Raw genomic sequence first — 14,679 nt, 5'->3', positions numbered from 1 at the left:
GTTCTCTGTGGAATTAGTATTTTGGTAATTTATACCACCTAAAATGATGACAGGCCATTCTAACTCTTTAATTTTACCTGCTAAATAAACAATTTTTATTTTTATTTTTTTAACTTGTGGGCTCCTCCATAGAAGTGGTAGATATGAAAAGAGAATATTTTTTCCCTCCTCTGTTACTACAGGAAACGCTACTTACCCCACTGATTTGTGGTTAAGTTCACTGCTGTGTTCACAAAAAAAATGAGTCTTGGACAATGGTTATTGAGAGGTGTGTTTTATATGGAAGAGGTAAGTAGCTCCTGCACAGTAGATTAAGTGAACTGGAACCAGGAACTGGCTATTCAGAGACTGAATATGCATTTAGACTTTAAATTTGGTAAGATTTTCCAAGCTTACCTAAAGCAGTTCCTTGTTCAAACAGGCACCTAGTCACAAAAGTGACTTTTTGTATTATTCTGATCTCTAACTTAAAAGTCTTGGGAATACTATGGACTTTTTCTATAGACTATTTCTAGTGGTGGTCTCTTCCAGATCCTTCAAATTCTCCTGTGTGATGAGCAAAGGGATATAGGGGTTCTGTTTGATGGAAAGTTGAATCTGAGTTGCCAGTGTGCCCTGGCAGCCAGGAGGGCCAACTAAGTCCCTGGGTACATCAGGCACAGCATGGCTAGCCGGTTGAGAGAAGTGACTGTCCTGCTCTGCGCTGTGCTACTGTAGCCTCACCTCAAGTACTGTGTGCAGTTTCGGGCACCACAGTATAAAAAGGACATAAAACTATTAGAGGGCATCCAAAGAAGGACTACAAAGATGGTGAATGGTCTAGTGGGCAAGACATGTCAGGAATGGCTGAGTTCACTTGGATTGTTCAGCCCAGAAAAGCACAGAAGCACAGGCTGAGGGTAGGCCTCATGGCGGCCTGCAGCTCCCTCACGAGGGGAGCAGAGGGGAGAGGCGCTGAGCTCTGCTCTCTGGAGACAGCGACAGGACCCGAGGGAACGGCATGGAGCTGGGACAGGGGAGGGTCAGGCTGGGTGTTATGGAAAGGTTCTGCACCCAGAGGGTGGTCAGGCACTGGGACAGGCTCCCCAGGGCAGTGGGCACAGCGCTGAGCCTGACAAAGATAAAGAAGTATTTGGACAATGCTCTCAGACACATGGTCTGATTTTGGGGTGTTACGGTGTGTAGCCAGGAGTTGGACTTGGTGATCTCTGTGGGTATCTTCCAACTCAGGGAATTCTATGGTTCTATAATTCTATGATTTAGTTCTACTATGTAATTACAAGGTTCATCACCTTTGTCATCATCAGTCTGACCCACCATTCCCAAGGTGCTTCTTTACTCTTTCCTTTACCAATTCTTTCTCCATTTTACAGTTCTTGCACTTAATTCCTTTCCTAGTTGATCATTTCTCATGTTGTCTCATATATGATGTGTTTAAACTCTAATAAATAACGCTTTCTGCACTGCCAAATAATTACCTGATTTTCTAAACATAGATAAACATTTGAGTGCCACAACCCCATCTGTAAAATCAATGTTGAAACACAACCCTGCATCAACCTGCTGCCACATATTAAGTAACCCCGTCCTTCAAATCTGCTCTTAAAGCTTCCTTCACTTTGAGGTCGAAATAATGCACCTATAGATATGCAAATATACCCCTTTCTCTGTAAGCATTGATAAAGCACCTGCTTTTCTTAAACCTTAATTTGAGCGATTTTACAGTAATTAGATATAACTTGGTCCTGCAAATTTTTGTATGCTCACTAATTTAGATATCTGGGAAAGAGGTTGATGCTGATTTAAGTTTTGAATTTTAACAGTTAACTATCTTTATATCATGTCTTCACTGCTTTGAACTTTCTGCCTTGTTCCTTTTCAGTTTAAATGGCTAAATGACCTAGTTCAGTCCTAGCTACAGTGCCTATATACTTCTTCATGTCTGAGATGGCTTAGTCTCTTGTTTTATTTCTGTTTTTGTAAGCAGGCCCTTTTTCATTTATTCCCAGCTCTCTACTTACTGCAATATAATTTTGGAGGTAGCTATTATCCGTTTACGCACAGACTCCCTCAAATAAGTTTTCCCTCGCAGAGATAGGAATTCTTGATAGTTTTACAACATTCTAATTAAACTTCAGAACTACCTACATTCAAGCTTCTCAGCTATCTTGCTGAAGTAATTTCTCTAACTAAGCCCTATCCTTTATACAAGATTTTTTTTTCTCTTTAAACTGAAGACCATATTTAAAGATATGCTTTTGTTTATCCTTCCCTTAATTTATAATGGATGAAGCCCCCATCTGTCAAGGCATGTGTGTTTTCTGTGGCCAACCCTTTTATATCTTCTTTGCAGAATGTCTTATTACACACACAAATCAGCCTAAATAACATCAGCCCTTTCTGATTCAGGGAAAAATCCAGGAAGTAATGTGTTAACTATCAAATCTAGGAATGTCTAAGACTCACCATTGTAAGTAGTATAACCTTTCTAATTCTTATTAAGAAATCTAAAAGTTTCAAAGTCATACAATTCCTAAAAGTATTAGGAAGATAGAAATTTGAAAACACCTGTACATGTTTCAGTGTTGTTCTACAATAACTTATTTTACGATTCTTAACTAGGCTTCCTTTTCTCCTTAAGCCATGCTTCCACTTTTTTTTTTCATTTGTTTTGTTTACGTGTGATCATCTCCCATGTTGCATTATCCATCTGCCTTAACACCAGTTAAAGGCATAAATAGCATTTCTGTATATGGCATACCTCTCATTATTCAGTCATTAGCCTTATTCCACCATGTTTCTGTTGTTCCCATGCTGTCTAGTTTCATTTCCTCTACCATCTCAAGTTCCTCCATTGTGTTGCCAGGTTGTGGTATTAGTATATAAATATTTGATTTCACCCTGACCACACCCAGTCTCTCAGATGAGGTGTAGTTCCTTCTGTACCTAAATGGGTCCCTATTTTAGTCTACATGATTCCTCTTGCTGTCTTTCTACCCAACACTCCTTTGTGTTTTGCTGTATCCTTATTTATCTGATTTTTCCTCTTTTGGTGAGCACAAACCAAGCCTAGAAATCATACAGGTCTTTCCCCAACTTCTTCCCTTGATCTTTGTTTTAAAATTATTGTCTCATTATCATTGCAGAGATTTCTGCAGTTGATTATTTAGAATGTGATTTAAAGTAGGTCATCCATTAGCTTTTACCTTTTTACATGGCCTATCATAGCACAGTTCATAATCAGTAATATAATAGTCAGAAGTGCAAGATACCTACTTGACACAAGTATTGAGGCTTCTGACAGGGAAAAAAAAAAAAAAAAAAGTTGTGGAGGAGGTATGTCTACATGGCTTTAGATATAGATTACCCAGTTCCAATTTTCAGATTTGTTCCTGTACTATGTATTTTTAGACATTCGTCCAGTCTCATTTTTGATGTCTACTTTAAAATATTTTGCAGTCTTATGGATATACTTCCTCCAAATTTTTCAGCTCATTAGTGCTTGTTGTACCTCCTTTGCACCACAGTAAATTCCTCTCCTTCTTTGGCATTCACTTGCTTCAGCACTTGTAGACTGTTATCACAACTTCTTCTGAGTCAATATTTTACATATTCTTCCTAAGTCAGTCTTTCCTGACCATAATCATTTTGCTGGCATGGTTTGCTCTAGAATTTTTGCAATTTATCAAGATCTTTTTACATTAGCATGTGACCTATGCAGAATATTCATCTTTCCTTATCAAATAAGCATTTCTAAAATTAAAACAGAATTTGTTAGACTGTCACATCTATTTACCACATCATTTTTGAATGAAGTTATAGAACTGTATTACTCTTCATGCTGACAACTACCTTAACCACTACTAGATTGTTCCTCCCAGTTTTAGTTATGCACTGTCTCATTGTATAGTACACATTTCTGGGATAAGAAAACATCTTTTTCTACAATGCCTCTGGGCAGCACATCATAAGCAGGCCATGCCACATGAGTAGATTCACAATCATTAACCACAAAAGAACATGATGACCACAGCACATTATCTTGTACAAACAAAAAGAACATCTAATACTATTTTAGTTTAGTTTGTTTGTTTGTTTTGTTTATTTGCTTTTTTTCTCCCCCAACTCATCCTACACATGGATGGAAAAAAAGTAGCATAGATAATTTGGTGTCTGCGGAATACCAAATGTGAAAGCTGTGAAAGTACAATGAATCTTGAACAGCTTAATACTGTACAATTATCCAAGGTTTCTAAATTTGCCCTTCAAAACTCAGATGTAATATGATTGCAAAAATGTGCATTCAGAAGCAAAACATTTTGGTCCTAAACTTGTTCTTATATGAAATTCTGAATAATTATCATCGTGAATGTTCAAACATAAATACTAAGTACATTAATTAAAAGTATATTACCAATGTTGTGAGAAAATTAGCTTCAGCAGCGTTCAAAAAAGACCATTGGGATTAGAAAAAGAGGGTCTATGAGCTTGCATTAACCTCCATTTGCAGTATTGATTTACAGAAAAAAACATTCCAGTTTTCTTACTCTCAGAAAACAGACTACAGATTGCAATTAATTTTCCTTTGCAGGGACATTGGGAGAGGGAGAGTTTTGGAAAGGATTTTTGTCCTTTTCTCGCACAGCATTTGAAGTTATGAATTTCCTTGAAGTTTTATTACTGTACACCCAGACCTGGAAAGGCAGATCCTAACATACTTACCATGAAGTGTGTGGTCATCAGCTGTGAAAATACAGATGTAGCATTGTTAATTTTTTTTCCTCCAAACAAGTCCAATTTTTCCTTCATGGACATGAAAAAGATTTGGCATGTGCCTCTTTGTGAATGTGACAGAAGAGAATTTAAACCCTTCCAGAGCTCTGCCAGTGAACTGTACAGGGTAGAGGTTTCTTGTGTTTTATTTGTTATTATTTTTTAAAAAAAAGCAAAAAAAAAAAAAGAGGCAGTCTTCTGGCTTGCAAATAATTAATGGCATAGAAACTCACTCAACCTAATCTATGATTCAATGTGAGTAATAAAATGAGTTGTAGAGAAGAAGTGAACACTTGTAGAAGAGAGAGAAAAAAAATACATAAAAGAAATGTATGAGAAAAGGAGAAAGGAAAGAAAAAAGGGGAGAAAAAGTAAAATTCAAAATCTTCTTAGTGAGTTCCATTCAGGAAATAAATGTATGTACAAATAACTGAGCAACAAATACCAGAGCACTAGCACTACTGTCCATTCAACTTTTCTTGTAAGAGCATACAGTTCCCCCTTGAAATTACCTCAGGCAATTCAAAGGAAATATTGGCTGCTCACAGAAATCCTAAGCAATCTGGAGAAGTTCCAAGACTTTTTTTTTTTTTTTTTTTTTGTCTTTGCCAGCCATTTTGAAACAAAATCTACAGGAGTGAAATCTGGCTTAAGTTCCTCTGCCTGTATGTTCCAGAGCCCAGCAATAACCTTTCCTTTTCTTCTTCCATTCAGTCTAGCTCAGGTTTTCATGAAGTATTTTTAGGTCATATTTTCAAGAAGAATAAAAAGCACTCAGAAAATGCCAAAACATTATTAAAAGAGAATGGAAAATTTTATATATGAAGTTTAGCTAATAGCTCAAATATTCTCCCTACATCTCTGTCTTCTTGGAAGAAAGCCAGACAGGGCTCAATTTCATTTCAGTATTGTAGATCAAGAAAAATGTTTTATTATATGCAGGGAAAGGGGAAGAAAGGAGGGAGACATTGGTTGTGTAGGAAATCCCTTCTACTGAGGAAAGAAAATCTTTAAATAAGTTTTAAGACTCTGAGACAGGAAAAAGAAAGCATACGAGACTGTACCCTGGGTTACAAATTAGTCCTGTGTAGGGAGAAACATATTTCCATTCCACTAAACTTTGAACTAAATTTTTTTGGGGTGTCTGGTGTGTTAAGGTAAATAGTTGGTTGGAAAAAGTCAGTCAGAACAGTTTGGTCATTTCAAAACATAAAAATAGAAATATATTGTTTTATTCAAACATCCATACTTCTGACACTTTTCTTTCAATTCTTCTAACACCCACATACTTTACATTTTTACATGGGAGTGGTTGTTGCATCAGGACCATGCCATATTCCAATCCTATGAATGCTGCTAAAATTGTAAGAGTAATAACTGCACCTCATATACACCCAGTGGCTCTTTGCAGCTATGATTATCAAATATTCCACCTCCACAGGGCATGCCCAAACATGGGGCTAAGCAAAACTTTCATTGAAACTGCCAAATTCCTTGTAGTCACACAAACTCAGAGAAATAAAGAAGGTATCATAGTCAAGGAGAAGACAAGAGCTGACCCACAGATAAGTGGACTGCAAACAGGAGCCTGTTGAAAGATCTCACTGGGAGAGAAGTAGACCTAGGCTGACTCAGTAAGGAAACAGGCCAGAAAGCAAGAGGGAAATTGTGGTATGGAATAGAAGCAATAGAGAAGTTCAGCTTTGTGTTGAAAGATATAAAACTGGCAGCCATGTCCACACTCATATGGTTTCTCTCAAGACATATGCCTTCTCCTGCCAGGAGGATTGCCCCACTGAATGCACAGTAAATTCTTTCAGGATATAAGGCTGCTTTGTGCTAGAGCCACATGGTCATCTGTCACTCCTCGTAAGCATCGGTCTACCACAGATAACCATCACTGTCAACTGAGACAAAAACTGTGATAATACTGAAGATAGTTTTCTGCGAGGCAGCACTTTTGGAGGCTTTTTTTTTTTTTTTTTCATTTTGCTTTTGAAAACCTAGCACGTTGCATATTAACAGCTCTTGTTTTTTAGGTTGCAGGGTCAAGGTTCCAAAATGAGGAAATATCAGGAGTCATCATTCAGTTCTGTTGTGTGCACAAGGAAGCCACCTTCACAATTTCACAGTCATATATTTTCCACCTTCACAATGCCTTATGTAACATACATGCTACAAAATACTCTGGGAAAGGAGTAATGCTGTGAAGTAAAAGTGATTATTGGCAGTAGCACCATTACTCACCATAGAGACTGGGAGGTGTATAGCAGTTAAACTGTGGGACTGAAGGAGGTAAAGGTGTGTTCAGGGTTGAGGTTAAAAGTTAAGTAGTACCCTGTGAAACTGAATCCTGTCTCTGCCACATATTTTCTATCGGGACCTGGAGAACTTGAAGCAAATATACATATATAAACACAATTGAAGGCTGCATGTTGACTTCTGAGTGTCTGAACTGAAGCTTCAGCTCCAGTTACAAAAATCTTACTAGTCTTACTTAAAAAAATCTTACTTACTAAAATCTTACTTACTTGTGAACTACAGCTGCAAATGAAGAGAGAGAGAGCTCTAATTTTTGTCAGGACTGCGTATGGTGGCAACAAATAGAACTGTACTGTCACAAATCAAGCACATGAAGTTAATTGTTTCTTTACATAATAAATCCCATGTGTCCCTCCTGGAGGTAATATAATTTACTTGTCTCAGGGGGTGGTGGTTGGGTGTGGGTTATAAAGACAAATTATAATGCTTGAATGTTTCAAAAGCACTAGTGATGAATCAAAGAGAAGCAGAAGGGCTTCTTGGTCATCAGACACAGCCCCTAAGTGCCAAACATAGAATAATGAGGCATAAACAAAATACTGAAGAGATTCTTATTAAATGAGCACTGTCTATGTCAAGCACTGAGTCTGGGGTCCTGGGAAGGTGAGGAGCAGAAGCAGTGCGTGATCATGAATTGAAGTAAGCACTGTAATCAGAGGTATAAAGAAGCCAAAATTAGGGCAGCACAGACAAAGCTGGTTTTGTTATTTGCTACCTTTTGAATGTTTGACTTCATGGACTGATGTACTGTTCTCTTCAAACTGTATGCCTATACAGCTATATATCCTTTCCCAAATCATTTCAAATGACTTGATCTTATGACACTTAGCAAGGCTTCTAGGGATATCCATTGCCAGGTTAAGGACTGTGGCTTTGAGAGGGAAGCCAGCATATCATCAGCTTGTCAAGAGAGCACGAGAGGTTAAGAGTTAAGAATATTTGCAGACAACCTCGGGTAAGAAGAGAAAACAACCAGCAGTCTCCCTACAACTTCCTGAGTATTTACCAAGTTCACATTTAAGCAAGACAGCCTATACTAGCCAAACTGGCTGCATCCTCTACAACCTCAGTGCTGGCAACATTGTTCTGAATGGACACCACTGCCATTCTTTGGAGTATCTTAAATGCTTCATCAACAACAAGCCTATTTCCCCTCTCTTTACTAACATACGGTCTCCTTTTAAAGGAATGATACTAACAAGTTCTGACTGCACTCAACTGTCTTCATGTAAGCTTGCAAAACTTTGCTGTGATTTTCTCCCCTAAAGACCAATTTCTCTGAGGCACCATTGTTGGACAGAGCAGCAGATATTCTTTCAAATTAGAATGCAACTTTTATATTTCAGCTACAACTTTCTTTTAGACAATATCTGGGCTCTTTAAACTATAAATTCAGTAAAAATATTCCTCCTGCATTGCTGCAGTGTTGCTCAATAAAAGAAAGAGGAAAAAAAAAAAAAAAAAAAAACAGTTCTCTAAAACTCCTGAAGCTCACTGTGGGAGATTTCCCACTCCCATCCCACAGAGGAAGTTTTCCAGTTCGAGCCTCCCATCTCAGCTGGGGAATGCCCTGATACAATGAGTGGGAAGCTTAACCTCAGAGAGTCACAAGGAGACTGAAACAGCAGATCACAAGGTGAGAGAGAAAGAGAGAGATCAACTAAGGAAGGCTCTGCAGACTGCTAATAACACAACTGCATCTGAGTGCAGATATAGCCAGTAGACATTACACCACACGTTTGACTGTAGCCATCATTCTCTTAACTTGAGAATGGGAAATTACACCAAGATGAGAAAATCTTAGCTTCTGCAATTGTTTAAGTGTTTTACTCTTAATTAGCACCCACTACATGAAGACAGAGCAATCATGTTACATATTGGTAACAGCCCACTCAGAATAATTACTAGTGAAGATTCCTATGATTCAGACATGCACATGCATTCGACTAAAATCCTGAAAGGAATTTAAAAATCAGAACTTTTAATTGAATCAAGGAATTGTAATAGTGGGGTAGAGAACCATCCAGTGTAATATCCTGTCCGCAAATTAGTAACAGGTTATACATAATGGAGGAGAGAGGAAAACCCAGCAACACAGTCTTTCAAATACTGGGAAACAAGCTATTTATCTATTCTACTTAAGAAACCCAAGGAAACTAATCTAATGCCATTGCTAATGTACTTGTCAAGTGAGTGTGATTTTCTTTTTCTTAATTAAAGGCCTTCATATTCCAAACTGCCAATGAAGCACTATTCACCAGAAACTTAATTAACATAGTAGCCTCTTAAAATGATGTTCACTTTTCTGCTTAGTTTATATTTTGGCCACATTTTGTTTTTAATTTCCTGATCACTATGTTCCAAGCACCACCAGTTTTGCTTCTAAAGGAAAAGAAAGTTTATTTTAGTTGCTTTCACGTTTGATAGATAACAATTCACGTGATTTTGCTGTTATCTTTTGACTCGCATGAGACATTATCTTATGATGATATTTGGCTTTTGTATCAGATCTACTGTACAATTTGCATCTCAACTTTAAAACTACCAGGTAAAATACAAAATACACCAATATCATTTTCTCTGCCCACAGCAATATCTAATCGTTGTTCACTGTATGGGTATTTATAATGGACAACAATTACTATTTAATTAGCAGTCCATCATCATGAATTGACTGACTACAAAATACATTTAATAATTTGTCTATCACTGCAATACAGCAACTGATTGAGAGCATATTATTTTGACAATTGTTTATTCCAGATGAGTATATGTGAGAATTTAAGGTGGAAGAATGCTGCTACTTGGATTGTGACCAGAACTCTGGGTTGCGTTCTTAAATGCAAAGGAACGTTCATAGGACTAGTTACAGCAAGGTAGGCATTAGCACTCTGTGCGCAGTTTGTTTAGTCCTAACTAAAGCCAAATGCACAGCCAGATGGGCAAAAAAGATGGAAGTGAGTTCTCTGAGTCAGGGGCAGAATGCAGAGAATGAAGTGAGGTCCCCTGTTTGCTATCTCCCCCACAAAAGCTTTCTGCCCATTAGTTAATAGCTTCTTATTCACAGGTAGTGATTATTACATTTCCATGGCATAAGCCTCCTCTTCCCAGTCACACCCTGAGCTCTTTCTCACACCCAGGAAATAAGCCACAAACAGGTTGCTTTGTTGCATTTCTGGTTCCAAGAGTACCTTATTCTGTAACACGTGACTGTAATTATTGCTTTTTTTCTGGCTATTCCCATAATAATTTTCTAGCTTAAGGGGAAAAAAAAAATATTCCAAAACAGGTTTATGATGCGTTGAGGGGAAAAGACAGAGAAAGGATGTAGGAAACAAATGATGATGTCATTAAGTGGCCAATATTCCAAATGGTCTCTGCTGCAGAATATTTTTAAAAATTTTGCTTTACGGAAATACAAAACCAGCCCCCAAACAGTTAAATGCATAGATGTTTTGGTACCTGTGGTTCTTACGCTATGCTTTTCCAGGCTGTAGCTGTGTCCTCATTTAGACTTGTACATTGCATTCTGGCTAGCATTGGTAGGGTTAAAGCATAGAAAATCTGTTTAGTACCCTTGTCAGAACAAAACCCAGGGTGGTATAACTCTTGCTTTGCTCTTTCTGTTGCTCTGTGCCCAAATCCATCCAAAAGGAATAAATTAATTCCTAGAAAAATAGAATATTTTATGATGATTTGAATACGAACTCCTCTGGAGATAATAGGCATAATACATACTTTTTTTTTTTAAATAATAAAATTAATACATTCTGGAAACAAATAGCAGGCATACCTTTCATATACATTTGGAATACAGAGGAGACGAGATCTGAGAAAAAAATGTTAGGTCCAGTGAATTCTTGATTTCAAAAGATGCCGGGTGCCAATTAAGTACTGTTAATTAGGCCCTTCATGTCAGTATTTTTAAGCCTGACATACATGCAGTGCAGTGCCAGGTACATATCATGTGCAGTGCCAGGTACATATCATATAACTGTGTGCTGTTGCAATTACTGTTCTAGTTTGCACAGGTGTTTGTTTCATCTCATTTTGCCTAAAAGCAAACAGAAAGCTATGTTAATAAAGATGTGAAATTGTCCTGAAATAGAGTAAGAGCTTTAAAGACTGAAAGTCTCTATGTCAATCTCTCCCGAATCATTTAATTATATAATTTATGAGAGTGCTTTATGATTAATCCAAAGCCCTGAATGCTCGCGTTGGCTGCAGTAGGCGAGAGTCGCCTTTGCAAGCAGGAAAGTAAAACTAAAGGCAACCTAGCGAGCTGAGACTTGTTACTTCTTACAGGTTGGTTTTGGTGACCCTGTAAGAGTTGAATTAATAACTGAGAAGTTATTAATTCGGCTGCCTCTGCCTGCTGTGACGCTGAGCATGCCTCCCACTTGGTAGTACTCCACTCATGTCACAGGAATGTTAGCAGGACTGGCAGCAGAGCAGGCTGCATGTAAAGAGCACTGGTCTGATAGCCATTGAGCTTGTGTAACTCAGTTTTCCAGAGGCAGTGGAGATGTTTTTAAGCAATTTAAGTGAAGGAATTCAGTGTTTCTAAGTCAGAAAGCCCCAAGCCTGTGAAATCTGGGAAATCCCTGCTGTTCGGTTTCCATCCAGTAACTCTCACTAACTTCAAGACTGTCAAGAGCCATTTCACAAGTACTTAGACTGAGATTCACCAAAAGTAGAATAAGCACTATCTATATTTCTCTCAAGCACACCATACCTGTATGGTATGGTATACCTAAAGCACACAATGACTCTATTAAGTGGACAGATTATTATTATTATTATTTGGCAAAATAGATGTCAGTGAAATGACAGAACCACAACAATATTTACAAATTAATGGTTATGTTCTCCTTACAGTCATTTTAATAAAAGCTTTAATTTTGGTAAATCTAACTCTACTTTGCTCTGATTTTCATATTTTCAAGTGGCAAGAGTGTATCATCGTTCATTTACACTCCAATCACATGGACAGCATGCGGGCAGGATTTTTTTCAGCTTACCCTGTGGGGTTTTTTTCCCTTCTGGTTTATATCAAATGACTGCTTCAGACTCAACGTTTCATAAACAAGAAATTCTGTCTCTTCTGTTAAGTAGCATACACATGAATATGCTCTCTGTCACACAGAAATACTTTTCTATTTTAATCTTTTCCAACAAAATTATACACAAATAGAAGGAGATGCAATCCTGATCTCTTCTGGTCACTTCAGGTAAAAACCTCCAAGTTTTGAGAAATTCAGTGAAGATGCCTTGGACTGTATAAGTCTAAACAAATAATAATTTTTAAACAGACAACGTTAGCACCTCATGTTTTTTAAGGACAACTTTTATCTTGACATATCCTCTATAATTTAACTACATATGATTCATCAATTGTGATAAAAAGTAAATTTATTTTTTTTTCGTAACATGTAGTTTGTATGTAACAAAAAAGTCTTTGGACTTTGTTTATGAAGTTATTCTGTATTGATTTCAGGGTTATTTTTGCAAACTCAAACAACTGGGAAAGTCTGCTGAGAAAGTTGAATTATCTCTTCCTTAGTGTGCATTCTTCAATTTACCTTAAAAACAAACAAACAAACAAACAAAACTGTTTGCTAAATTGCTGCCTTGCTTAGACAGTATGTGTATGAATAGCACTGGCATGACATACAGGCCATGTATTCATTCAGGGTATTCTCTGCCTGTAGACAGACGGACCCCGCCAACAGTCATTCAGCCTCACACTCTCCAAGCTTACTCAGAAGATTATCAAGCACATTTGGGAAAGAAAAGACAGTTAGTTAACTGACTCAGTGAAAATGATCAGATTTCCAGAAATGATCCCTCTGATGTAATCAAGATGTCTTTAAAAGAACAAATGAGTCATGTTGCTATAGCAGGACAACATTTCCATGCATCGTAGCTATGCAGTATAACCATGGAAAACTGTGAGAAGGGGATAAATCATGCTCATGTAACTCATGCTTTTGGCTCTGTTATTATCTCAGCCCAGCTCCATGCAATTCAGACTCCCCTTGGTTTCACCTGCTGTGAACCATCACACATAGTACATGACAAATTCCTTCACTGGCACGTATCATATCTCTGGCCATGATTATTTCACGTAGAAAGGCAGACAGTGGAGCCACAGTGTTCTGCAGTTCCCTTGGCACTTCCAAATGTTAACTTCTCTAATGTCACATTTGAAAAGGGAACAGTTGCAGAAATTGGCGTTAATCATTTAGAAGGCAGCACTTTCACCTTCTCCCACCAAGTGTTATGCCTGAAAGGAAGAAAATAATATATTTACACTGTTTGTTTTCAGGAGATACCACTCTCTTCTGCAAAATGTGCTGCAGGCAGGATAGTTACATTTACTTCAACTGATAAACAGGTGGTCCTTCCTTTCTCTGAGCCTTGAAAAGGTAGAGTACCAATTGCCCATGAGGCAACAAAACAGCAAATGGGTGCCTACAAAGAACTAGATCCAAAAAAATAGCTTCAGACATACCTCAAGTGCAAACCAGGAAGGATTCAGGGGATTTCAGCCAAAGGCTGCTATCTTCAACAATCTTATCTCAACATTTTGATACCTATAGGGCTGTAGTTTGTGTAATAAAATGACTGATTTCTGCTACTGGACATGCTCAGAAAGCTTAAATGCAAAATTCACTGAGATCACAAGAGCTACAAAGGATGATCAGATTTCTTATCAGTGATGGGAAACATTGATTATTGTTCACCTAACACTGAATAGTAAATAGATTTTTATTTATGGGAAGTAATAATTTATAAGGTGTAGACTAACTCCTGAGAACCACCACTCTAGGACAGCCCTCCAGATTGACTGTCTTTGCTTTTGAATGTTGTGTTCTTGGCTACACAGTGGCTCACTTTTATGGGTATAGGTAAAGATAATCAGGTGCCTGTTTATGTTCTAGGCTATCTGTGGCTTTTTTTTTTCCTCCTGGAAGTGTGAACCCTAGGCAGAGGAAAGCACTGAACCTGTGTCTTCTAATTCCTGAGCAAGACTAAATGTTAGACTTCCTTTCAGAGGAATGCCTGATAAAAACCCCACCGCCTCTGAGCCAACATCCTCACTAAGAAGACAAATTGGGCTCTGAACTCTAGAAGGAGGTTTCTCACTGGAAATTCCAGTTTTTAATATACTTCAGGTCATGACTAAAGAAGAATTCCAAGCCCGGGAAAAAGGTCCAATTTTAGAATTACTGTTCTACCAGCCTCTATCAGTCTGCTTTGAATGACCAGGCTGGCTTCTATCCCAATTCTCCAGGCATTGCAAGATGCTTAACATACATCCAAACCAAAAAGGTACCCTTTTTTTTCAGCTGAGACTTCTATAATTAATTTCCAGGCGTTTCTGTAACTTTGACAGTCTAAAAGACTCAGAATCCCATGGAATTGATTAGGAGCATAAATACTGGCACTGGGACAGTTGTGTGCAAAAGATTTATGGGAGACAGTCCTGTAAAAACATTCACCAAAGTCTCTCAGTCTTTCTCTTCTTTCTGAAAGAAACAATGAATTGGATTGCCCTGTTTGGAATCCCATAGTCTCTCA

The sequence above is a fragment of the Cygnus olor genome, chromosome 5 (assembly GCF_009769625.2).
Source record: "Cygnus olor isolate bCygOlo1 chromosome 5, bCygOlo1.pri.v2, whole genome shotgun sequence".
NCBI lineage: Eukaryota > Metazoa > Chordata > Aves > Anseriformes > Anatidae > Cygnus > Cygnus olor.
The sequence above is the reverse complement of the archived record's forward strand: the minus strand, read 5'-3'. Positions refer to the sequence as shown.